The sequence below is a fragment of the Scyliorhinus canicula genome, chromosome 1 (assembly GCF_902713615.1).
Source record: "Scyliorhinus canicula chromosome 1, sScyCan1.1, whole genome shotgun sequence".
In the NCBI taxonomy this organism is placed as follows: Eukaryota; Metazoa; Chordata; class Chondrichthyes; order Carcharhiniformes; family Scyliorhinidae; genus Scyliorhinus; species Scyliorhinus canicula.
Window position 1 is genome coordinate 50,914,194 of NC_052146.1, and position 27,269 is coordinate 50,941,462.

Here is a 27,269-nt window from a genome sequence, read left to right on the forward strand (position 1 = left end):
GAATATTGAACACAGGAGTTGGGGTACCTTGTTGAAGTTGTACAAGACATTGGTAAGACCACACATGGAATACCGTGTTCAGTTATGGTCACCCTATTATAGGGAGGATATTGTTAAACTAGAAAGAGTGCAGAAGAGATTTACGAGGATGTTACCAGGACTTGATAGTTTGAGTTATAAGGAGAGACTGGATAGGCTGAGACATTTTTCCCTGGTCTATAAAATAATGCACCTGAAGAAGGAGCCGTGCTCCGAAAGCTCGTGTTTGAAACAAACCTGTTGGACTTTAACCTGGTGTTGTAAGACTTCTTACTATAAAATAATGAGGAGCATTGATAAGGTCGATAGTCAACATCTTTTCCCAAAGGTAGAGGAGTCCAGAACTAGAGGGCATAGGCGTAAGGTGAGAGGGGAGAGATACAAAAGAGACCAGAGGGGAATTTTTTTCACAGAGGGTGGTGAGCATCTGGAAAGAGCTGCCAGAGGCAGTGGTAGAGGCGGGTACAATTTTTTCCTTTCAAAAACAGTTAGACAGTTACATGGGCAGGGTGGGTATAGAGGGATATGGGCCAAATGCGGGCACGTGGGATTGGCTTAGTGATAGAAACTGGGCGGCATGGACAAGCTGGGCCGAAGGGCCTGTTTACATGCTGTAAACATCTATGACCCTATGACTCTTCTCATGGTTTAGAATTCTTCCAGGTTTTGTATCATCCTTAAACTTTAAAATAGTCCCCCTGCATACTAATATCTAGATCATTAATATATATCAGGAAAACCAAGGATCTCAATGCCAACTCATGGGGATACCACTACAAACCTTCCTCCAACCTGAATAATATCTATTAAAGATTACTCTCTGTTTCTTGTTACACAGCCAATTTTGTATCCATGTTGCTACTGTTCCTCTTATTCCATGGGTTGTAACTTTTCTCACAAGTCTGTTGTGTGGCACTGTATCAAATGCCTTTTGACTTCCACATCAACAACATTACCCTCATCAACCCTCTCTGTCAGCTATACAAAATACTCCAGTTAGTTAGTTAAACATGATACACCCTGTTCCTAATGAACCCCCACATGTTTCCATTTGACTAAATTCTATCCTGAATTACTATTTCCAGAAGTCTGTCCACCACTGAAGTTAAAGGACTTGTCCTTACAAATGTTTTTGAACAGGGGCGTAATGTTTGGAATTCTCCAGTCATCTGGCACATCCCCTGAGTGCAGGGAAGACTGGAAGATTATGGCCAGTGCCCCTGCAATTTCTATTATAATTTCCCTCAGTATCCTTGGATGTATCTTATCTGGTGCGGAATTCTCTGACCCCCCCCCCCCCCCCCCCCGCCGGAATCGCTCCGTGCCAGTCAGCGTGCCCCCACCCCCCAGGCGATTCTCGGCCCGCGATGGGCCGAAGTCCCGCCGCTGTCATGCTTCTCCCGCCGGCGTGGATCAAACCACCTACCTTACCGGCGGGAGCAGACCGCGCGGGCGGGCTCCGGGTTCCTGGGGGGGGGGGCGCGCAGGGCGATCTGGCTCCGGGGGGTGCCCCCATGGTGGCCTGGCCCGCGATCGGGGCCCACCGATTGGCGGGCGGGCCTGTGCCGTGGGGGCACTCTTTTCCTTCCGCCTTCACCATGGCGGAGGTGGAAGTGACCCCCTCCCCTGCACATGCGCGAGGATGATGTCAGCAGCCGCTGATGCTCCAGCGCATGCACAGATTTCCGCCGGCCGCCAAAGTCCCTTCGGCCCCGGCTGGCGCAGCGCCAAAGGCCTTCCATGCCAGCCGGCGGAGCGCCAACAACTCCGGTGCAAGCCTAGCCCCTCAATGTTAGGGCTTGGCCCCTAAAGGTGCGGAGACTTCCGCACCTTGGGGCGGCCCAATGCCGGAGTGGTTCACGCCACTCCATCACACCGGGACCCCCCCCCCCCCCCCCCCCCCCCACCCCGCCGGGTAGGGGAGAATCCCGGCCCTGGTCTCTGTGCCAAAGAACAATACAGCACAGGAACAGGCCCTTCGGCCCTTCAAGCCTGTACCGGTCATGATAACAGCCTTGGCCAAAACCCTCAGCACATCCTAGTGCCATACCGCTCCATACCCATCCTATCCATGTATTTGTCGAGATGCCTTTTGAACGCCGTTAATGTATCTGCTTCCACAACCTCCCCTGGCAGCGAGTTCCAGGCACTCACCACCCTCTCTGTAAAACAACTGCCTTGCACATCACCTCTAAGCTTTGCCCCATGGACCCTAAACCTATGCCCCCTAGTGACTGACCCCTCCACCCTGAAAAAGAGTGCCTGCCCATCCACTCCATCCATGTCTCTCATAATCTTGTAGACCTCTCAGGTCACCCCTCAACCTCAAACGTTCTAATGAAAATAGTCTGAGTCTATTCAGCATCTCCGCATAGCTAACAGCCTCCAGACCAGGCAACATCTGGTAAACCTCCTCTGCACCCTCTCCAAAGTCTCCACATCCTTCTGGGAGTGTGGTGACCAGAATTGTGCGCAATATTCCAAGTACGGCCTTACCAAGGTTCTATACTACTGTAACATGACTTGCCTGTTTTTATACTCTTTGCCCTGTCCAAAAAAGGCAAACATTCCATATGCCTTCTTGACTGCCACTTGTGTTGCCACTTTCAAAGATCTGTGGATGTGTATGCCCAGATCTCTCTGACTTTCTTTATTCCTAAGAGTTTTCCCCTCGATGTTAAACCTACCAAAATGCATTACCTCACATTTGTCCGGATTAAACTCCATTTGCCATTTCCCTGCCCAAGTCTCCAATCTATCTATGGCCTGTTGTATACTCTGATATTCCTCAACACTATCTGCCACTCCACCAACCTTGGTGTCATCCGCGAACTTACTAACCAGACTATTTACATTTTCCTCCAAATCGTTTATGTATACGACAAAGAACAGAGACCCCAGCACCGATTCCTGTGGAACACCACTAGTCACAACCTTCCATTCAGAAAAACATCTTTCTACTGTTACACTCTTCTGTGACCGAGCCAGTTCTGAATCCATCTTGCCACCTCACCTCAGATCCCGTGTGACTTCATCTTTTGTACCAGTCTGCCATGAGGCACCTTGTCAAAGGCTTTACTAAAGTCCATGTCAACAACATCCATTGCCCTCCCCTCATCAACCATCTTTGTCACCTCCTCAAAAAACTCAATCAAGTTAGTGAGGCAAGATCTCCCTTTCACAAAACCATGCCGTCTATCGCTGATGAGTCCATTTGTTTCCAAATGGTATAAATTCTGTCCCTGAGGATTCTCTCCAATAATTTACCTACTACCAACGTGAGGCTAACCAGCCTATAGTTTCCTGGATTATCCCTGCCTCCTTTTTAAAATAGCGGTATCACATTAACTATTCTCCAGTCCTCTGGGATATCACGTGTAGCCAATGAGGATACAAAGATGTCAGAGCAGCACGGTCCCCAGTGGGGTTTGAATCCCGGCCCTGGGTCACTGTCTGTGTGGAGTTTGCACATTCTCCCCGTGTCTGTGTGTCACCCCCACAACCCAAAGGTGGATTTGCCATGCTAAATTGCCGCTTAATTGGCCCAGGGGACTTATCTACCTTAATGTCTTTTAAAACACCCAATACCTCCTCCTTTTTAATGTCAACATGACCCTAACTATGCACACACCCCACCCAAGAATCATCTTCCACAAAGTCCTTTTCTTTGGTGAACCCTGAAGAAAAGTATTCATTTAGTACCTCGCCCATTTCTTCTGGATCAACGCATAGATCCCCCCCACTGTCCTTAAGTGGTCCAATCCTTTCACTGGCCACCCTCTTGATTTTTACATATGAATGAAAAGCTTTGGGATTCACCTTAACCCTACTTGCCAAGGTCTTTTCATGACCCCTCCTGATGTCCCGCTTCAGTGCCTTCCTACTTTCTTTATACTCCTCAACGGTTTCAAGAGGCCAGCACGGTAGCACAGTGGGTAGCACTGTTGTTTCACACTAACAGAATTCCAGGTTCAATTCCCAGCTTGGGTCACTCTCTGGGCGGAATCTGCACGTTCTCCCCGTGTCTGTGTGGGTTTCCTCCGGGTGCTCTGGTTTCCTCCCACAAGTCCCGAAAGACGTGCTGTTAGGTGAATTGGACATTCTGAATTCTCCCTCTGTGTAACCAAAACAGGCGCTGGAATGTGGTGACTAGGGGCTTTTCACAGTAACTTTATTGCAGTGTTAATGTAAGCCTACTTGTGACAATGAAGATTATTATTATTAACTGTCCTCACCCTCCTAAACTGTACAAAAATTTCATTTTTCTTTTTGACGAGGTTCACAATATCCATCGTTATCCAAGGCTCCCTAAACTTCCCATACTTATCCTTTGTTCTCTCAGGAACGTGACATTCCTGAATCCTAATCAACTCTCGCTTGAAAGACTCCCACATGTCCGATGTTGATTTACCCTCCAATAGCCGCATCCAATCCGAATTCTTCAATTCCCTTCTAATGTTACCGTAATTTGCCTTTCCGCAGTTTAGGACCTTAACCTGAGGATTACCCTCATCCCGATCCAAAAGTACCCTAAAATGTATGGAATTGTGGTCACTACTCCTAAAATGTTCCCCTTTCGCATCATCAACCACCTGTCCAGGCTCATTCCGCAGTACCAGATCCAGTACTGCCCCTTCCCTAGTTGAACTATCTACATATTGCATCAAGAAGCCTTCCTGGATACACCTTACAAACTCTGCCCATCCAAGCCCCTAACACTAAGTGAGTCCCAATCAATATATGATGTGGAGATGCCGGCGTTGGACTGCGGTGAGCACAGTAAGAAGTCTTACAACACCAGGTTAAAGTCCAACAGGTTTGTTTCAAACACGAGCTTTCGGAGCGCAGCTCCTTCCTCAGGTGAATGGCGAGGTATGTTTCAGAAACATTTATATAGACAAAGTCAGAGATGCTGGACAATGCTTGGAATGCGAGCATTTGCAGGTAATCAAATCATTACAGATCCAGGGAGAGGGATAATCACAGGTTAAAGAGGTGTGAATTGTCTCAAGCCAGAACAGTTGGTAGGATTTTGCAAGTCCAGGCCAGATGGTGGGGGGTGGATGTAATGCGACATGAATCCAAGATCCCTGTTGAGGCCGCACTCATGCGTGCGGAACTTAGCGATAAGTTTTTGCTCGGCAATTCTGCGTTGTCGCGTGTCCTGAAGACCGCCTTGGAGAACGCTTACCCGGAGATCAGAGGCTGAATGCCCTTGACTGCTGAAGTGTTCCCCGACTGGAAGGGAACATTCCTGCCTGGTGATTGTCGCACGATGCCCGTTCATTCGTTGTCGCAGTGTCTGCATGGTCTCGCCAATGTACCACGCTTCGGGACATCCTTTCCTGCAGCGTATGAGGTAGACTACATTGGTCGAGTCGCACGAGTATGTGCCGCGTACCTGGTGGGTGTTGTTACCACGTGTAATGGTGGTATCCAAGTCGATGATCTGGCATGTCTTGCAGAGATTGCCCTGGCAGGGTTGTGTGGTGTCGTGGTCGCTGTTCTGAAGGCTGGGTAATTTGCTGCAAACAATGGTTTGTTTGAGGTTGCGCGGTTGTTTGAAGGCCAGTAGTGGGGGTGTGGGGATGACCTTGGCAAGATGTTCATCTTCATTGATGATGTGTTGATGGCTGCGAAGAAGATGTCGTAGTTTCTCCGCCCCAGGAAAGTACTGGACGACGAAGGGTACTCTGTCAGTGGTGTCCCGTGTTGGTCTTCTGAGGAGGTCGGTGTGGTTTTTTGCTGTGGCGCGTTGGAACTGTCGATCGATAAGTCGAGCGCCATATCCCGTTCGTACGAGAGCATCTTTCAGAATCTGTAGGTGTCTGTTACGCTCCTCCTCATCTGAGCAGATCCTATGTCTATGGAGGGCTTGTCCATAGGGGATGGCTTCTTTCATGTGTTTTGGGTGAAAACTGGAGAAGTGGAGCATTGTGAGGTTATCCGTGGGCTTGCGGTAAAGCGAAGTGCTAAGGTGACCATCCTTGATGGAGATGAGTGTGTCCAAGAATGCAACAGAATTTGGAGAATAGTCCATGGTGAGTCTGATGGTGGGATGGAATTTATTGATCTCATCGTGTAGTCGTTTCAGTGATTCTTCGCTGTGGGTCCAAAGGAAAAAAATGTCATCGATGTATCTGGTGTATAACATCGGTTGCAGGTCCTGTGTGGTGAGGAAGTCTTGTTCAAACTTGTGCATGAAGATGTTGGCATATTGAGGTGCAAATTTGGTCCCCATGGCTGTTCCATGCATCAGGATGAAGAATTTGTTGTCGAAGGTGAAGACGTTGTGATCTAGAATGAAGCGGATGAGTTGCAGAATTGCGTCTGGAGATTGGCAGTTGTCGGTGTTGAGGACTGAGGCTGTTGCAGCAATGCCGTCGTCATTGGGGATGCTGGTGTAGAGTGCCGAGACATCCATTGTGACGAGGAATGTTCCTGGTTCAATTGGTCCATGGGTGCTGAGTTTCTGTAGGAAGTCCGTCGTGTCGCGACAGAAGCTGGGTGTACCTTGTATGATGGGTTTCAAGATGCCCTCGATGTGGCCAGAGAGGTTCTCACACAGGGTCCCATTGCCTGAAATGATAGGACGGCCTGGTGTCTTGGCCTTGTGTATTTTCGGGAGGCAGTAGAGATCTCCAACGTGGGGAGTACGTGGGATGAGAGCACGTAGGGTGCTCTGAAGGTCTGGATCCAAGGTCCTGATCAGTCTGTTGAGTTGGCGGATGTGTTCCTTGGTCGGATCTGCGGGTAACTGTCTGTAGTGTTCCTGGTTGTTGAGTTGTCGGTATACTTCTTTGCAGTAGTCCGTTCTATTCAGTATGACGGTGGCCCCTCCTTTGTCTGCTGGTTTGATGACGATGTTGCGGTTAGTTTTGAGAGCGCGGATGGCGTTGCGTTGTACTTGGCTGCCTTGTGAATGCGACTGATGAATCTGGCATTGACACGACTTCTGACGGCTTCAGCATACATGTCGAGTCTAGGGCAGCGGCCTTCCGGAGGGGTCCAATTCGACTCTTTACTTTTCGTTTGCTGCACCGCAGGTCTCGCGGTCTGCTGTTCCGGTTCATTGGTCGTCTCCTTGGGTTCGCTGTCGGCCACTTGGGGTCTGTGGAAGAATTCCCGGAGCTGTGGAAGAATTCTTACTGCGCCAATCAATATAGGGGAAGTTAAAATCCCGTACCCACAACCACCCTGTTGCTTTTTCACCTATCCAAAATCTGTCTACCTATCTGCTCCTCTATCTCTCGCAGGCAGTTGGGGGGGGGGTGGGGGGGGGGCTGTAATAAATGCCCAAAATTGTGATTGTCCCCTTCCTGTTCCTGAGCTCGACCCAGATTGCCTCATTGTATGAGCCCTCCAAGGTGTCATCCTGTAGTATTGCTATATTTTCCTTAACTAGTAATGCCACTCCCCCACCCCTATTACATCACCCTCTATCTCTCCTGAAGCATCTATTTCCTCCAATGTTCAGCTGTCATACTGCCCTTCCTTTAACCACATTTGTGTGATAGCCACAACATCATAATTCCAAGTACTAATAAGTGCTCTAAGTTCATCTGCCTTACTTCTGGCGTTGAAACAAATACACTTCAAACCACTGTGTTTGAGCAGACAGGGTGATGTTGTTCTCTTATTTTTGTTCTCTATTCCCTTTCACGTTCCCACCACCTGCCATACTTGTATAAATCTTCCAGAGTGACTCCAGCAATCCTCCCAGCCAGGATATTGGTGCCCCTCCAGCTTAGATGCAACCCGTCCTTCTTGCACAGGTCCCACTTGCTCCAAAAGAAATCCCAATCGTCCAGAAATCTGAAGCCCTCTCTTCTACACCACCCATTTAACCAAGTGTTTAGTTGCACTATCCTCCTATTTCTAGCCTCACTGGCACGTGACGCAGGGAGTAATCCTGAGATAACAACCCTAGAGGTCCTTCTTTTGAGCTTACTGACTAACTCCCTGAACCCCTGCTGCAGAACCTCATCACTCTACCTGCCTATGTCATTAGTACCTATGTGTAATATGACCTCTGTTCACCCTCCTCCTTCAGGGTGTCCTGTGTTCGTTCAGAGACATCGTGGACCCTGGCACCAGGGAGGCAACATACCATCCTGGAGTCTCTTTCACAACCACAGAAGCTACTATCTTTGTCCCTTACTCTAGACTATCATTCTCCTGCACTTTGCCCTCCGCTGCTGAGTAACAGAGCCAGTAATGATGCCACTGTTCTGGCTGCTGCTGTTTTCCCCTGATAGGCTATTCCTCCCAACAGTATCCAAAATGGTATACCTGTTCGAGAGGGTGACAACCACAGAGGATTCCTGCACTGACTGCCTGCCCCTTCTGGTGGTCACCCATCTCTCTGCATGCACCTTGGGTGTGACCACATCACTATAACTGCTATCTATGATGCTTTCTGCCACCTGCATGCTACTAAGTGCATCCAACTGCTGCTCCACCGAAGCATGTGGTCTGTGAGGAGCTGCCACTGGTTACACTTCCTGCAGATGTAGTCGACCGGAATGCTGGAATTGCCATGGATCTCCCACATCTCACAGTTAGAGCACTACATCCCGCTGAGTGATATTTAAACACTGGTTAATTAATTTAAACTAAATACTTATTAAATTATTATTAGATTAAGTTACAATTAACTACAGTCCATGGCACTAGATTTCTACCGTAAATTTAAATGCTAAATACTGATCTCCATCCTCATACTCTACCTAGTTAATTAATTAGTTTTAATTAGTTTTTTCAATGTTTTTTTCAAATTTAAGCCTGTGCTGTACTTACCTTTGTTCTTTATTTCTTACCAGCCAATCAGGTCGCAGCTTTATTGTGACATCACTTCTCAGGTTTTGCCCCTCACAATTTGAAAACACAGAGACACAGACACAAATACCACTTACCTTCCCAGACTGCGCTTCAGATTTCACCTGCTCAGCTCTGCTCCCAATGTGAAGGACTTTACCTGTCTTACCTGCTGCTCACCAATCAGCTCTCTCACTTGTACTCACCTGCAGCAGGGCAAGGCCATTCACTGGAAATTTGAGAGTGACAAATCAAGGGATAAGAAGCACCTCCTCCCACCTAACCTCGAATTCCCACCGAGCTTCAAATTCTCAGCTCCCAAACTCACTCTTCGATGTGATTCATTCTGGATGTGTGTTCTCTGTCTCACTGGGAGAAGTGTGCCGTGTCAACTTTAAGTACCAACAGTCTATTCAACAGATCCTCCTTATCAATTTTGAACCCTTCTAGAGATTTTCCTCCTCTGTCACCATGGCCTTGGTAGCATCTACTTACTCGGTAAAGGCAGATTCAATGTATTAATTTCATAACTGAGTCAAGCCCCTGCCTCGGTGTGAAAATCCCCTTTTAGGTCCCTAATTGCCCCGACTCCTCCTTTTACCACCCTTTTACTATCTAATAATAATAATCTTCATTGTCACAAGTAGGCTTACATTAACAGTGCAATGAAGTTACTGCGAAAAGCCCCTAGTCGCCACATTCTGCCACCTGTTCGGGTACACAGAGGGAAAATTCAGAATGTCTAATTCACTTAACAAGCATGTCTTTCGGGATTTGTGGGAGGAAACTGGAGCACCCGGAGGAAACCCAAGCAGATACAGGGAGAACGTGCAGACTCCGCACAGACAGTGACCCAAGCTGGGACCCTGGCGCTGTGAAGCAACAGTACTAACCACTGTGCTACGTGCCGCCCATAAATGAAACATCGACGAGGATGGGATATACCTACAGAAGACTCTAGGATTCCTCTTTATGTTGGCTGCCTTCTCATAGTCCCTCTTCGCTTCTCCAATGTGCTTTTCTCACCTCCTCTCTGAACCTTCTGTATTTTGTTTGGTTCTCAATTTAACACAATGAAATGAACTGCTCCCATTATAGAAAATGCCACAGTTAAATTGTGGCATTTTTATCTTTTTGCTCAGTTTACATTTCAATTCAAAAAAAGTTTTATCCCAACTTTGCCACTGATTGGCTAAAACCTACCCATTAAAAAAATGGATCCTGGACTTGCACAGTGTGATCCTGGTATACAACACCTTCACCCAAAATCACTCTCTCAGCTATTTTAGTGTGGACCTTTAAGAAGACTCCTCAAAGGAGTCAAGGTTTGTGGGGGCCAGACAGGAAAATGGAGTTGAGGCCACAATCAGATTGGCCATGCAAATAGCAGAGCTGGCTCAGAGCGTGCATGGCTCACTTCTGCTCCAAATTCTTGTGTTTCCACCCCTGCTAAAATAGCAGGCAGATGAGCTCCAGCCTAATGCATTCAGCATTTGTATGCTAATATTTTATAGCATCGTTTCGATACCTCAAGGAACTGGGGAATATTTTATGAGGCTTTTTTATTTAAATGCTGCAATTGGATTAAGAATTCTTTGCAATTAGAGTGAATGGGGAGAGTTTTGATTGACTACAATTCTAAGATTGCGTTTGGATCAAAATGAGCTCATATGGAATTAACTGTATCACATAAGAAGTATATTACTGGTGATTCCATGGATCTAGCAACGCTCCAAAAAACGAAAATACTGCCAGTGTTGGAAATCAAATGGAAATAGGAAATGCTGGAAACACTCAGCAGGTCGAGGAGCATCTTCAGAGTGAGTAATGGAGTTAATTTCAATTTGCTGACCTTTCATCAGATCTGGTCAGTGTTAGAGAGCTGTTAAATCCATTCCTCTCTAACGCCTTTCCAGTTCTGATTTAATGTAATCAATTTGAGGCTCTTGTTTCTCTCCCCATTGAGGCTATCTGACCTGCTAAGTATTGACAACATTGTTTGCTTTTGATTCTAATAGCTCCAGAAATTCGGTCATTTTCTTTCAAATGTAGACGCACACTCACTGCGTCATCTGGTTCCTCTGCTAAAACTGGAAATATAATTGTAAGGCTGACATTTTTACTGCTGTGGTTCGACTGCATGTTTAGGATCAACGTGATTAATCCTCTGCATGCTGTGACAAATAGGACAAAGCATAATGCCAACTATTTCACCAAATCGGTAATTGATAGCCAGCATAAGTACCCCTGAAAAGAAGTTGGATGGAATAAATGATATTTTAATTATGCTTTAAAGATGAGAAATAATTACATTGCACAATCTTTAACATTTTGTTGCGAGACCAGGCAGCCAATGATCTGACATGGCAGAATTCAGAGATCAGTGTGCTACATTGCACAATTGCATCTGGGTCCACATACAAATAACTGATTTCCGCTCAAAAATGATGTGACCGCAGCTCACGTAACCACTGTGCTGACGCTCTTAAGAAAACGTGTCCGTTACTGTACTGGTATTAGAGAAAGAGATGAGACGCCAAATTGACTTTCATCAGCAACAGAACATTTAATGTGTAGTAGTGATCTGTGTTTTAGCAATAAACATGAAAGCGGTTGTGCAATAACACAGCAAAACCTGTTTAGTCTATGTATTTAGTTTTTCCCCCTCACACCCCTTTCCCCAACGTACACCTACCTCTCTCATCCCATATCCTAAGAAGTGGTACCCTTCCCCTCCCACTCGCCCCCCCCCCCCCCCACCCAGCAACCCCCCACAGAATGCTAAGCTAAACCTGCAAAACCATATCTCAAAATTTACCTTGATTATGAGACAGAAGGACTCTTAATTTATAGGCAATGCTGATAAAAAATTACCTAGGAATTCTGCTGTGCTCAGCTACATAAATCATTTGAGAGCAAAGTAATTGATCTTTTCAACCTTGCTTTCATGCTAACAGTGCATTGACAGCCACTAGAAGTGGCATTGAGGGGTGGTGGCGAGGGAGGAGTGCAGGGATTGGGTTGGGGGACAGTTGAGAAAGGTTGCTGGAGGAAAGGAAACGTTGGAAAACATTGATGGAGTAACAGAGATAGAGTCCCAGTGTTACAAATTTTGGGTCAACTCTTAGATATTCTCTCAGATAATCATCACTGGTCTGTCCTGAAAATGAATCCCCACACCTCTTGTTTCCAGGAGGGAGTTGTAACACTGAAACCTTTTGTATAATAATTGAGTGTTGTAATTTAGCACATCCTTCCAAATGCACCTCACTAATCTCTCAAAATACGGACTAATTAATCCTCTCAGGAGACAAGGTCATAAGCAAATCAGTAAAAACTGACAGAGTAACATTTCTAATAAATTTCACTATAATTCAACTTAATCCAGTATCACTCCTCATAATATTAAATTAAACAACATATGCTACACTTTAAAGATTACCGTTCATAAAATTTAGTCGGTATTCCTTTAATCCTGATAGAAATTCCACTCCTGTGTCTCCCTTACCACATCTTCAGCAGCTGACTGGACTATGTATTGTCCAGCTCTTGTTTCCTAGTTGGAAAGGATTTTAACAGCTTGATTGCTGATCCACTTGTACAGCGTTCCATGTCTGGATATTGGCCAATGGGGCTACCTATCGTGGTTTCTAGAATGTAAATTGTCATGTTCAATTGTTCGGTATTTGATTATCTCTATTAACTCTTCTCCGCGCTGTGTGTGATTAGTTAAGCCTGGATGTGGTTACCTGGGACAATGATACTGGTCTGTGCGTATGCAGAAAACCTGAAACTGAAGCTGAAACCGGCAATGGAAAACAGATGGACAAATTTAAATTGCCATTCAGAATTTTAGGTTAGATAAAACATAGGGGCAAAATGTTATGCTACCCCTAACCTGGGCCCTGAGATGGGGGTTGGGGGGGATGCATAAAATTGAATGGACAGGATTTCCTATGCCCATGTAAACTCAGATATAGTTTCATGCTTGGGTGGGCAGGGTCTTGGGCGGGAAACCCGCCCATTCATCTATTAAGGCCCATAATTGATCACTTAATGGCTACTTAAGGGCCTTTCCCTCTCTGCCTCAATAAGGGCTGAGGGAGGGTGGGAAAAAGAGAAAAATACTTTTCTCCATCTGGGGCAAAAAGTGAGAGTGGGCATCTCAGTCTGAAGGCCCCATCAGAGCTGGGGCCCCCTCCCCTTCCGGGACCTTGGAGCTCAGGGTCTCCCTCCCCTCCTGATCTACTCCACAACCCTGTGATCGCTGGTTCCCAAGCCATTTTTTATCTTTGAGGCTGAGTCCGGTTTTCAGTGCTTTCTGCTCAAAAAAGAGGAAGTCAAAGCACTTAGCTGCTTTTGATGCGCTAAGGACAGCTATCAGTCATAGCAAGAGTATTTATCAACATTGTGGTTTTCATTAAAGCAAGGCAATGGAGATGCACTCAAGCATGAAGGCAAAGATCAATAAACAATCCACCAAGCTGTTGTTTCTAGTGTAGTAAAACTGTCAATCACTGACTAATGCAATGTATTACTGTGTTGAACATAATGGAAGATTTGCATCAGATATTAGGAAAGGATATTAGAAAAATGCACTGATTGTTTACTCTATTTAGGGATAGTCAGCATGGTTTTGTGAAAGGTAGGTCATGCCTCACAAACCTTATTGAGTTCTTTGAGAAGGTGACTGAACAGGTGGACGAGGGTAAAGCAGTTGATGTGGTGTATATGGATTTCAGTAAAGCGTTTGATAAGGTTCCCCACGGTCGGCTATTGCAGAAAATACGGAGGCTGGGGATTGAGGGTGATTTAGAGATGTGGATCAGAAATTGGCTAGTTGAAAGAAGACAGAGAGTGGTGGTTGATGGGAAATGTTCAGAATGGAGTTCAGTTACGAGTGGCGTACCACAAGGATCTGTTCTGGGGCCGTTGCTGTTTGTCATTTTTATAAATGACCTAGAGGAGGGAGCAGAAGGATGGGTAAGTAAATTTGCAGACGACACTAAAGTCGCTGGAGTTGTAGACAGTGCGGAAGGATGTTGCAGGTTACAGAGGGACATAGATAAGCTGCAGAGCTGGGCTGAGAGGTGGCAAATGGAGTTTAATGTGGAGAAGTGTGAGGTGATTCACTTTGGAAAGAATAACAAGAATGCGGAATATTTGGCTAATGGTAAAATTCTTGGTAGTGTGGATGAACAGAGGGATCTTGGTGTCCATGTACATAGATCCCTGAAAGTTGCCACCCAGGTTGATAGGGTTGTGAAGAAGGCCTATGGTGTGATGGCCTTTATTGGTAGAGGGATTGAGTTCCGGAGCCATGAGGTCATGTTGCAGTTGTACAAAACTCTAGTACGGCCGCATTTGGAGTATTGCGTACAGTTCTGGTCGCCTCATTATAGGAAGGACGTGGAAGCTTTGGAACGGGTGCAGAGGAGATTTACCAGGATGTTGCCTGGTATGGAGGGAAAATCTTATGAGGAAAGGCTGATGGACTTGAGGTTGTTTTCGTTAGAGAGAAGAAGGTTAAGAGGTGACTTAATAGAGGCATACAAAATGATCAGAGGGTTAGATAGGGTGGACAGCGAGAGCCTTCTCCCGCGGATGGAGGTGGCTAGCACGAGGGGACATAGCCTTAAATTGAGGGGTAATAGATATAGGACAGAGGTCAGAGGTGGGTTTTTTACGCAAAGAGTGGTGAGGCCGTGGAATGCCCTACCTGCAACAGTAGTGAACTCGCCAACATTGAGGGCATTTAAAAGTTTATTGGATAAGCATATGGATGATAAGGGCATAGTGTAGGTTAGATGGCCTTTAGATTTTTTCCATGTCGGTGCAACATCGAGGGCCGAAGGGCCTGTACTGAGCTGTATCGTTCTATGTTCTATGTTCTACTGCCTGGACTGCTCCTCAGCTTTCAAACAGGGGTCTCTGACGGGGTGTCTGAGGGGGGGATCTGATGGAGGGGCCTGGGGTGGATATTCTGATGGGGGAGCGGTTAGCTGGGGGGCAGGAATTGTATTGTGGGGGGGGGGGGGGGGGGGGGGGGGATCTTGCAATGGACTTTGAGGGGCACTTCCATTATATTCTGACCCCTTTGAAGTACCATACGTTAGGGCTCGACTTGAAAATGCCTGCACCAATCCATGCCTGGGTAAATCCGGGCTGACAGGCTGGAGCATCATGGAGGTCTGGAGAATCGAGCTTCCATACCGTTAATCAAATGCAAATAGGTGTAAATGACCCATTTTCATCCTCCTCCCAGTGCAGGGCATATGTCTCCTTGCCGTCGCAGTCAGAGGAATGGAGCATCGGAACAGAATCAGCGGCTGGCATCGACCCCGTTTTTAACCCAACGCTCAATTTTCCACTTGATCGGGAAACCCTCTACCAGTGGCAGGCAGCATAGAATCCACCCATGATCTCTGCTGCTCGCAATCATGTCACAGACTTAAGTGGTACAACTGTAGGCAAACAGCTGTAAGCATGGAAGCAGACATTTTAAGACATTGAATAAAAGTCCTGTACACACATAACAAAGGGTATGTCATCTCTGCATATCTCTGAGGAATACAACACATCGTAAACCTTGCTGTTTTGAGATGAATAGGATCTTCCTCACATTGTTCCTTCTTGTTCTGTACATCAATCAGGGGGACGGCAGGCCTGGTGCCTGCCGAGATAAACATAGAACCTGGTTGATTTTAGTCCTGGGCCCTCATTTAATGTGGGTCAGAGATCATAAATCATAGAATTTACAGTGCAGAAGAAGGAGGAGATTTGGCCCATCGGGTCTGCACCGGCCTTTGGAAAGAGCACTCTACTTAAGTCCATGCCTCCACGGGCAGCACAGTGGTGCAGTGGGTTAGCCCTGCTGCCTCATGGCGCCGACGTGCCAGGTTCGATCCCGGCTCTGGGTCACTGTCCGTGTGGAGTTTGCAAATTCTCCCCGTGTTTGCATGGGTTTCGCCCCCACAACCCAAAGATGTGCAGGCTAGGTGGATTGGCCATGCTAAATTGCCCCTTAATTGGAAAAAATGAATTGAGTACTCTAAATTTTTTTTTTTTTAAAGTCCACACCCCCACACTATCCCCGTAATACAGTAACCTCACCTCACCTTTTTGGACACTAAGGGGCAATTTAGTATGGCCAATCCACCTAACCTGCACATTTTTGGACTGTGGGAGAAAACTGGAGCACCCAGAGGAAACCCACGCAGACACGGGGAGAACGTTCAGACACCGCACAGACAGTGACCCAAGCCGGGAATCGAACCTGGGACCCTGGAGCTGTGAAGAAACAATGCTAATCATGAGGCTTCCTTGCTGCTGGTTGGTGAACTCCCAGAGTGAAAATTGTTCCCTAATACATTGTTCCTTGATCTGGAGATGACAAATTAGTGGCTGCTTTTGGTGGGACATCTTAGAGAGGATGTGTATTTAGAGTCAGGAAGGCAAAGAAAGGAATTTGAACTGGGACACGTGGACTGAATTTAGGATGGGTGAGTTAAACCCAGCACAAAAAATGTGAATGTTTTGGGGAGCTGGTTCGATAGAGGCAGGTTGGCGATTAACATACGTGCATGATATTTCTACACACTTTTAAATTTAATGTTGCATCAAAGGGTTTCCTGGGCTCCTTAAATCTTTCTATTGAGGGCAGCACGGTGGCGCAGTGGGTTAGCCCTGTTGCCTCATGGCGCTGAAGTCCCAGGTTCGATCCCGGCCCTGGGTCACTGTCCGTGTGGAGTTTGCACATTCTCCCCGTGTCTGCGTGGGTTTCACCCCCACAACCCAAAGATGTGCAGGGTAGGTGGATTGGCCACACTAAATTGCCCCTTAACTGGAAAAAATTAATTGGGCACTCTAAATTTATTAAAAAAAAAAAAAAAAAATCTTTCTATTGACAGCATTGGAGGGAGCGGAGTGGTTGGAAGGGGAATGGCTGAGAGAGGCCCGGCTCGGAGGGGGCTGCAGGGACTGGGAGGAGGAAGCTGGGAGGGGAGAGGCTGGGAGAGGAACGATTGAGTGGGAATGAGTGGGAGTGGCAGCTCGGAGGGGAGTAACACAGAGGTGAAACTCATAGGACCTACAGACAAAGGCTGGCTTTCCTACTTTTTTATAATTTAGTGTACCCAATCATTTTTTTCCAATTAAGGGGCAGTTTAGCGTGGCTAATTCACCTACCCTGCACATCTTTGGGTTGTGGGGGTGAAACCCACGCAGACACGGGGAGAATGTGCAAACTCCACACGGACAATGACCCGGGGCTGGGATCGCACCAAGGTCCTTGGCACCGTGAGGCAGCAGTGCTAACCACTGCACCACCGTGCTGCCCAAGAGGTTGGCTTCCCTTGAAGTGCCAAACAGCAGGCTTGAATTTGTCCCATCACGTCTGCAGCCTCCGAGAAGACTTGATACCTGATCGACCCCGTGGCCATACATTTCCAGTGGCTGTCAAAGTCACTACCATCCCGAATGCTTTGACTTGTGGATCCTTCCAGGGCTCTGCTGAAGACGTGTCCAGAACCTTCAACTCAGCCACCAACAAATGCACAAGATAGGTGACCAATAGGTCATTTGTCAGACCGGCAACTATGTCAACTTCACCTGTGATGATGCCAATCAGGCTAAGCGCAAATTTGCAAACAGTAGGTAAGCACTCAAACTGTCAGTCACCCACACTATCACTCTTTTCCTGTGGCTTCTACATGATCCAGTTGTCAGTTATTTTGGATTTCCTTGGCAGCTCCAATGGTGACCTGAGCAGATTTAGTATACGGCAGATCTCACATACCATAGAAGTAAAACACGAGCGCTGTTGATGTTCAAACTGATATCCAAAACTGCTGCTGGATTCTCCCCCCCCCCCCCCGGCCAGGTCGGAGAATCCCCAGGTGGCTGTCCTGACACCGGCTGCTGTATTCTCCGGAGCCGGTTTATGCATGGTGGCGGGGTTACCGCCACACCGGTCAGGGGCTGTTGGCAGCGGCCCTTCCGGCAACTCTCCGGGCCCCGATGGGCCGAGCGACCATCCGTTTCTGGCCAGTCCCGCTGGCAAACATTAGACATAATCTCACACGGCAGGACGTGCCAGGTAAGTCGGCTGGTGCGGTCCTCAGGGGGCGCGGGGGGGATCCGAATCCGGGGGGGGGCACGGTGGCCTGGCCCACGATCGGGGCCCGCCGATCTGCGGGTGGGCCTGTGTCGTGGGGACACTCCTTCCTTGTGCGCCGGCCCCTGTGCGGCTCCGCCATGACTGGCGCAGAGAAGAGAGCACCCGTGCATGCACCAGAACACGCCGGCAGTTCTGCGCATGCGCGGACCCGCGGTCCCTTCGGTGCCGGCTTGCACGGCGCCAACCCCTCCGGCGTCCACTTAGCTCCCAGAAGAGCGGAGAATTCCACACTTTCGGGGGCTGTTGACGCCGGAGTGGTTCGCTCCGGTTTTCCCGCCAGCGTGGGGACTTAGGGGAGAATCCCGCCCTTGCTCTCTGGTCATTTCTATCACGTGATTGCTTATACTTATCACGCAAATGAATAGCAGAAAGATATTTGAACTGAACTCATCGATCCTGAAATAATTTATAATTCAGAGACAATATTAATTTATCAATGAAAGTAAATTAGTAAATACAATTGATTGCGGCATCTCTGTCAGGCATCATGTTTGTCAGACACCATTTGTCACTGGTGAGACAGCCAAACCACAAGATGTGAGGGACAAGGGATTGAACTTTGTGGTCCTGAAATAGAACCAAACAGACGTGGGACATCACAAAATGGCAGCAGAGGGGCATGGGTGGATTTCCTGCCTCTGTTTTTGCCGGTCGCCATTTTGCAGAGCCCAGAACAGGAAAGCAGCCTTCGTCTATCAAAAAGCCAAAGTCAGACCTTGCAGGCTTTACACCGTAGTGGGAAGATGGACTTCAGAGGTGCCCACAAACCCACCCAGTGAGTGGCACGGGTAGCACAGTGGTTAGCACTGTTGTTTCACAGCTCCAGGGTCGCAGGTTCGATTCCCGGCTCGGGTCACTGTCTGTGTGGAGTCTACACGTTATACCCGTGTCTGCGTGGGTTTCCTCCGGCTGCTCCGGTTTCCTCCCAAAGTCCTGAAAGATGTGCTGTTAGGTGAATTGGACATTTTGAATTCTCCCTCTGTGTACCGAACAGGCGCTGGAATGTGGCGACTAGGGGCTTTTCACAGAAACTTCATTGCAGTCTTAATGTAAGCCTACTTGTGACAATAAAGATTATTATTATAAGAAGCAGGAACAACCATGGAGGCAGGACAGAGGCCAGGGAACGTCTACAAAGGCAAATTAGAGGATATTTAGGAACTTGAGGGCGACATACTGGAGGCATTATAACGTTTTGTAAAATAAATTCAGAGTACCCAACTATTTTTTCTCCAATTAAGGGGCAATTTAGCATGGCCAATCCACCTAGCCTGCATATCTTTGGGTTGTGGGGGTGAAACCCATGCAGACATGGGGAGAATGTGCAAACTCCACACGGACAGTGACCCAGGACTGGGATTCGATCCCGGATGCTCAGCGCTGCAGTCCCAGTGCTAACCACTGCGCCACATGCCGCCCTGGAGGAATTATAACATTGAGGGGCATCAATAAGGGAGGGGCGAGAGGGAGGGGGATGACAGAAGGTCCAAATTTTTGGCAGGCATCAATTTTGTTAGGGAGGGCCATCTCTGCATCTTTTAAGTGCCGGTAACTGAGGGTCAGACCTTTTGCAGAATTTATTAGGGATCATTGGAGCTCCTGAGGAAAATGGGAGAAAAGGCACTCTGGGACTGTCACAACTTGTGTCTGCAAATCGACACAGCAGGCACACCTCCAACACAAAGTGGGGCCTTCTACCAGGAAAATCGATTTCCTGGCAGCCTGGCAACAGAGACGGGTTGGTGACACAGAATGTTCCTGCCTCCTTGATTTCCACCTCTGATGACAACAGCTCTGCCCTGGAGTTCTCCTGGTGGCAAGTTCCTGACCTTAGTTGGGATATCTGTTTTTCAGTGGTCAGACGGTCTTTTCACAAGTGACAATCAAACTAATCTACATCAGTGTGGCGGACGTCCCAGTGACAAGCTTCCGGAGTTATTTTCAGAGACCTGGAATCAAGCTGCTTGCACAGCTGCTCAATCAGTTCATGAGCATTATCTCCTTTTGCCAAATCCAAAAGCAGACAGGGGCCAGAATGGACCCGGGGAGTGGGGGGAGGTCAGATCCTTTGCTGCTGATCTGGATTCTTTTTTTTAAACTTGTCTCACTGCCATGAAATGGAAAAGTGGCCTTCCATTTTTTTCAAGACGCAAACAAGTTTGCATTCTTGAAATTTTCAGACAGCCCAAGACTAAACTGAATACCAACCCCAAGGCTGGACAATCTGCCGAGATCACTTCCAGACACTGAACATTCTCTACCCACCTCCTCTACCTATTTCACATGGTGCATGTCAAGGAACCAGCAATTTGGAAACCAGGTACAATTGCATCTCAAAGTTTTTCTCTGCAGTTCAATAGCTTCAAAGATTAAGCTCCCGATGTAAGAAATTCAATCTCCAAAACCTCCAGCACTGGACATCTCAGATACAAAGAATTGTGACCTGGTCTTAGATTTCTCAGGAAAACATCTAGGTGCTTTTTAAAAAATTCAATTTATGGGGTGTGGTCGTCGCTGGTTAAACCAGCATTTATTGTCCATTCCTAGCTGCCGTCGAGAAGGTGGTTGTGTGCTGCCTTCTTGAACTGCTGCAGTCCCTGAGGTATAGATACACCCACCCACAGTGCTGTTAGGGAGGGAGTTCTAGGATTTTGACCCAGTGACAGTAAAGGAGCGGTGATATATTTCCAAGCCAGGATGGTGAGTGACTTGGAAGGGAACTTCTAGGCGGCAGGGTTTCCATATATCTACTGCTCTTATACTTTGAGATGGTAGTAGTTGTGGGTTTGGAAGTGCTGCTTAATGAACCTTGGTGAGTTCCTACAGTGCATGTTCTAGATGGTGCACATAGCTGCCACTGTTCATCAGTGGTGGAGGGATTAAATCTTTGTGGAAGGAGTAGCAATCCTGCGGGCTGCTTTGTCCTGGATGGTGTTGAGCTTCTTGTTGGAGCTGTTATCATCCAGGCAAGTGAAGGCAGCACAGTAGCACAGTGGTTATCACAGTTGCTTCACAGCTCCAGGGTCCCACTCGATTCCCGGCTTGGGTCACTGTCTGTGCGGAGTCTTCACGTTCTCCCTGTGACTGCGTGGGTTTCCTCCGGGTGGTCCGGTTTCCTCCCATAGTCCGAAGATGTGCAGGTTAGGTGGATTGGCTATGCTAAATTGCCCTTAGAGTCCATAAAGATTAAGTGGGATTACTGGGTTACAGGGATAGGGTGGAGGTGTTGGTTTGAGTAGGGTGCTCGTTCTAAGGGCTGGTGCAGACTAGATTTTTCAAATGACCTCCTTCTGCACTGTAAATTCTATGATTCTAAATTCTATGATTCTAAGAGCCATTACACTCCTGACTTGTGCCTTGTAGATTGTAAACAGGCTTTGGGGAGTCAGAGGTGAGTTACTTGCTGCAGGATTCCTAGGCTTTGAACTGCTCTTGTAGCCATAGTATTTATATGGCCAGTCTAGTTGAGTTTCTGGTCAATAGCAGCACCCAGGATATTGGTAGTGGGGGATTCAGCGATGGTAAACCATTGAATGTCAAGGGGCGATGGGTAGAACATCTCTTGTTGGAGAAAGTCATTGTGAAGATCAGGGAAAGGAGTCTGATTGTTGGCACCTGGTTAGATCCCGCGAGACGTACTGGCTGTTGGGAAACCCACGGGAGGCATCTCCTGGGATCTACCTGCCGTGTAGTGCTGCCATTTGGGCACAACGCAGCCAGAGAATCGCGCGCCCCCCACCCCAGGATACATGACCAATTCCACTGCACAGCCTACCTTTCATAAAAGGTTGACAGGGATCTAAAAGTATCCCCTTGTAGATCCAAACCTTCCAACTTTGAGGAAGATCTGTACCTGCCTGTACAAGTTTGGGTTGAACTAATTGAACTAAATTAAACACACTGAAGCCAAATCAAAAGAACAACTCTTTAAAGGGATACTCCATTGAACAAAAACAAATGGCAAAGGACACTTAAAACATCAAATCAAAATGTGATTACTGGGGCCTATAAAACACCCCAGTCCTCATGGTGCCCACTGGACATGGAAGGCCTTGATGGTACCAGCATACATTGGTTTATGATGGATACAATCTGTCACATATACCAAGCTACAGTGAAAAGTATTATTCTGCGTACAGACCTGACAGATCACTCCAGATATATATATAAACATAACATACAAAAATAGTTACAACTGTAAAAAAGGAAAAATGTATAGAAAGATCCATTTAATATACAGATGGCCTTTCAAGTGTCTAATAGCAGCAGGAAAGAAGCTGTTTTTCAATCTGTTAGAACGAGTCCTCAAGCTGTTGTATCTTCTGCCCGATGGAAGAAGTTGGAAAAAGGAATAACCAGGATAGGAGGGGTCTTTGATGATGTTGCCCTCTTTCCAAAGACAGCAAGAAATATAGGCAGAGTCAATAGATAGAAGGTGGACTTGTGTGATAGACTGAGCTGTGTTTACAACTCTCTGTAATTTCTTATGATCATTGGCAGAGCAGTTCCCAAAGCACGTGTTCCCTCTCCAGGGACACCCAGCCGCAGTAGAGCTGTAGTAGAGGGGCAGATAGTTGGTCCAGATGACCCCCTTGATCTGCCTGGCCAGGCCCAGAAGCAGGTTCATGCCCTCCTCCTTCACTGGCCCTCTCCACACTGGGTGCCCGTAGATCAGGAGCATGGGACTAAAGTGCTGTACCTTCCTGTAGGTTCTATCGGGCCTATCAACCTTCTCATTTCCTACAAGTCAATTAAGAGAAGGGTTCCATCTGACCATGCAAACTCTTCCACAAGAACCAAGGGTATAATTCAGCCCTTAGTCAATAAATTCCACCTCAATCAGCATGAGTAATACCACTACCTTTTGATTTACTCACTCCCACCTGATTCCCGAGGTCCCTTGGTGATTCTGGGTGGGTGCAGTACTGGCAAAAGCCACCGCTTCTCCAGCAATGCTGTTGAGCAATGAGGTGCTGTTGACCTCTGATTGGCTGGCAGCTCTCAATGGACAGCCTTCCACATCGGGTTCCCTGATCCGAAGGAAGTACACCACTGCCCAATTAAGTACCCGATTGGCACATCATGCAGCAGGCCTTCTAAAAATGAGGCAAGGTGGGCCTTTTGTCGGCTCTGAGTCTGGTGACTGAGACCCCTCACTCACGTTCAATTGCGTTAAATTCCATCCATGGTGCCTATGTGGACACTTTACAAGTGCCACCCAATTAATCCCACTCATCTGCTCATTGCTCACTGCAAATATTTCCTTGTCAAGTATTTACCCAATTCTCTTTCGAAACCTACTGTTGACTCTACATCCATGACCCTTTCAGGCCGATCCCAGATCACAATAACATTCTTTACTAAAGTGATTTTTTTTTAAATCTAAAAGAAACACATCAGCTAGCCATTCACATCACTGGTGTATGTGGAATCTTACAGTGCCCAAAAATGGATGCTGGATTCACTCAGGCAGCAATTGGGACTGCACTTCAAAGCAGCTGACGGCATGTCAAGCCCTTTTTGAACACCCTTAGGGATGAGCTGATGCACGATAACAGTGCAAGTCCCTTCTTTATTTGGAAACCACCAGCAATTTTCAAATCGAACAAACAGAGAGCAGCTTAAACCTGTCGGGTGAGGGGGAAAATAAATGCAGTTGCACAGTTTAGAACAGTTTGCACTTTGCTGTCACAGTTTAGAACATTATTCAAACCTCTGAGAAGCAAGAGTGCTGAAATTACACAGCAGGCTCAATGAGGAAAAGGTCGGTTAATCTTTTCAGGGTGTACCCTTTATCAGGATGGGTGTACCAGTGTTGCTGACTGCTTAACCTGTCCTTTCTCCTTTTGAATGCTGATGCATTGCCATTTATTTCCAGCACCTTTTATTTTTGGTTTAGATATCTAGCATTTACTGTTTATTCTTTTCACCCAAACCTTTGAATTGTGTTGTGGTGTTGCGTCTGCCTGCCCTCCATCATGATTTAAACAGTCAATGAATGAGTTAAAATCTTTCGTAAAAGGAAAAATTCTCCTGTTATTCAGGAGCTCGGGGAGAAGATAAATCAACAGCAATAAAATCTTGCATCCAAGGCGTCATATTGACTATTTTGATCTAAAATCAAAAGGTTGATGACAAATGTCTGAAGTGCTGGAAGATATGTAGCCTTGTGTCATTTGGAAATGTGATTTAGCATGAATATATTACCGCAATTTTCTGAGGGCTGAAGGAATTTTGTGAAAGCCAACATGTTTCATGTTCACTGCTGTTTCCGAAAATTTTCTACAGGAACATATCATGCAATTTACAGTGCAGAAAGAGGCCATTCGGCCCATTGAGTCCTCACTGGCCTTTACAAAGAGCACCCTACTGAAGCCCACGTATCTAACCTATCCCCACTACCCAGCAATCCCCATGTTTTGAACACTAAGGGCAATTTAGCATGGCCAATCCACCTACCCCGCACATCTCTGGACTGTGGGAGGAAACCGGAGCACCCGGAGGTAACCCACGCAGCCACAGGGAGAGCGTGCAGACTCCGCACAGACAGTGACTCAGCCGGGAATCAAACCTGGGACTCTGGAGCTGTGAAGCAACTGTGCTAACCACTATGCTACCATACTGCCCCTTTCCTCATGGTCTAGAAACGCCAGCAGCTTCCCCTGCTGGAGACAGACAGACAAGATCCTTGGATTATTCTTGGAATTTGTGTAAATTGTTACACCAGCCCACAAAAGAATTACATGCAGCTTAATATAAAAGCCAAAAGACTTTTGGATGTAATGAAAACATAGGAGCTTGCTAACATTGTTATAGCGACTCACAGTCCATGGAAGCATGAGGGGCGGGGTGTGGCTAGGGGAGGGGATGGTGGTAGAAACCTCGCTTGATGAACCAATAAGCAATTTTCAACTGCAGGCTGCTCATTTCGTGCCTGAAACACATACTGCCAGCTGTTGAAAGTTGGTCTGTTCTATGATGTTTCGTATGTCAGCGTGTCTCTTCTTGTATGCAAGCTGGCCATGTGTGGTTGTGATGTGCAACGGAATCAGAATAATAATAATCTTCATTAGTGTCACAAGTAGGTCGACATTTACACTGCAATGAAGTTACTGTGAAAATCATGAACCAGGTGCTAAGTGACCAGCCCTTATCAGCCAATAGCCGCTCTCGATTTGATGTAGAAACAGCAGACTTGTGCAGAATAAACAGATGCCTGCTGCCACTGTAGTGGGTATGATATCCTGCACGGGACCTACGGGGTGGGAATGTTTGTCTTTCCCCTGTATTATGTGCACTATGAGCTCCTTTGCTAGGGGCGGGATATCTCAATTGACCAATGTTTGGAAGAATCACAATACAAAGAAACTCAAAGCCACGGACACCTTCATCAGCCACTGGCAGCGTTATCCTCACCCTGCCCTGTGCTTGCATATTTCCTCCTTTGCTAAGTGGAGTCATGCTTCCTGGTTTCAGTTGAGGTAAGAGGCTGAGGGCCCTCCAGTCCCCTCCACCCAGCAACTCTAGGCTACTCCTCCTCATCGCTTTCCCTCTTTTTTTATAAGTTTAGAGTACCCAATCATTTTTTCCAATTAGAGTGGCCAGTCCACCGAGCTTGCACATTTTTGGGTTGTGGGGGTGAAACCCACGCAGACACGGGGAGAATGTGCAAACTCCACACGGACAGTGACCCAGAGCTGGGATCGAACTTGGGACCTTGGCGCCGTGAGGCCGCAGTGCTAACCCACTCAATTTCCTCTCTCACTACAGCCTAAGGGGGATGGTAACTATAATGCCCATGACTCGGACTAAACTAAGCAGAACACATGAAGTTAAAACCAAAGCTTTTTTCATATGCAGTACCACTCCGTGTCAACATCAGCAACTTCAAACATCTCTGCAGACATCCACAAACTCAGACAGTCAGTTGAAAATAATCAGCAACTATGACCTGAGCGTGGTTGATGAGCCCTTTAAAATAATGCTGGTGTGGTTCCTTCCTGCTGTTGAATGCAAATAAAGCTGTGTGCGTTTAAGAGATGGTGTTGGCTAGAGTGGCGTGGCTGAAAATAGTGCTGCGTCAAATCAGTGTTACACACCAAATAACATCACGATTTGCCTACTCTGAATACTTAGCAGAGCACGGTGTTAACGTTTGCTCTACTGAACACCCAGGAATGGCATCTGGGATGCACTGGAGTGTGTGCCAGGGGGCAGGAACCATTTTGGGTCTCTTTGATCTCAAATAATTTAAGCTCACAAATTCTTAACTCCTGCCTATGCATCCATCACACAAAGAGGGCAAATGAGGAGAAGGGGGAAAGCGATGAGGAGGAGTTTTTGATTATGTCCATCCATGTCTCCTTAGACTGAGATGGTTCCTCTGCTCCATCATCATCCTCACTTACCCTTGCGTCACATGATTTTTCAATCCCAGCTCAGATACATTTAGCTTAATGAGAGTCTGATAAGATGGACTGTGTGACCAGGTGATTCATGGAGCAAGAGACAGTTGGCGGACCAGGGACTGTCTGAGGATTGCCAAGTACGGAGGCAGGAATATCGCCTTGCTTCTCACCGGATATCTGTTGACATGAATTTTTTTCTTTAATAGATCAGATGACTTTGTATATTGTCAGGCGATCCGGACATTCAGGGTGTTTAACCCTTGGCTGTTGAAGAGGTCGAAGAAGTTCACTGTAGGACCTCGCAAAGCAACTAGGTTACCACAGTTTGTACTCGAACCATGGTGAAACCAGTAATCCCATGGGACTAGACAATTCTATCTCAGTGTTGTGTTGCTTTGATGCCAAACTAGATGGATTTCCCCATCTCTCCTGTGAAGTGTGTCATCCATCTAACAAATGCATGGCCAGAAGGCATCCTATCTGATATCACAGGAATCCCCAATTGCTGTCTAAAAATGCCAAAAGAAACTCAGTGACCTTGGCAGCCTCAGACAGAACTGTCCAGACACTTGAATCTGATTCCAGGTCATTAAACACGGCACAGGTCCTCTATTTGCCTCTCTGGTTAACTGTACAGTTCTAACATACATCTCTTCACTGTTGTGTTGTATGTATGAAAGGATATTCTTGCCATAGAGGGAGTGCAGCAGAGGTTCTCTAGGCTGACATCAATGATTGGTGGGATTGTCCTATGAGGAGAGATTGTTTCGAGTGGGCCTGTATATCGTAGAGGAGCAATTCCTGGAGTGTATATGGGATGGTTTTCT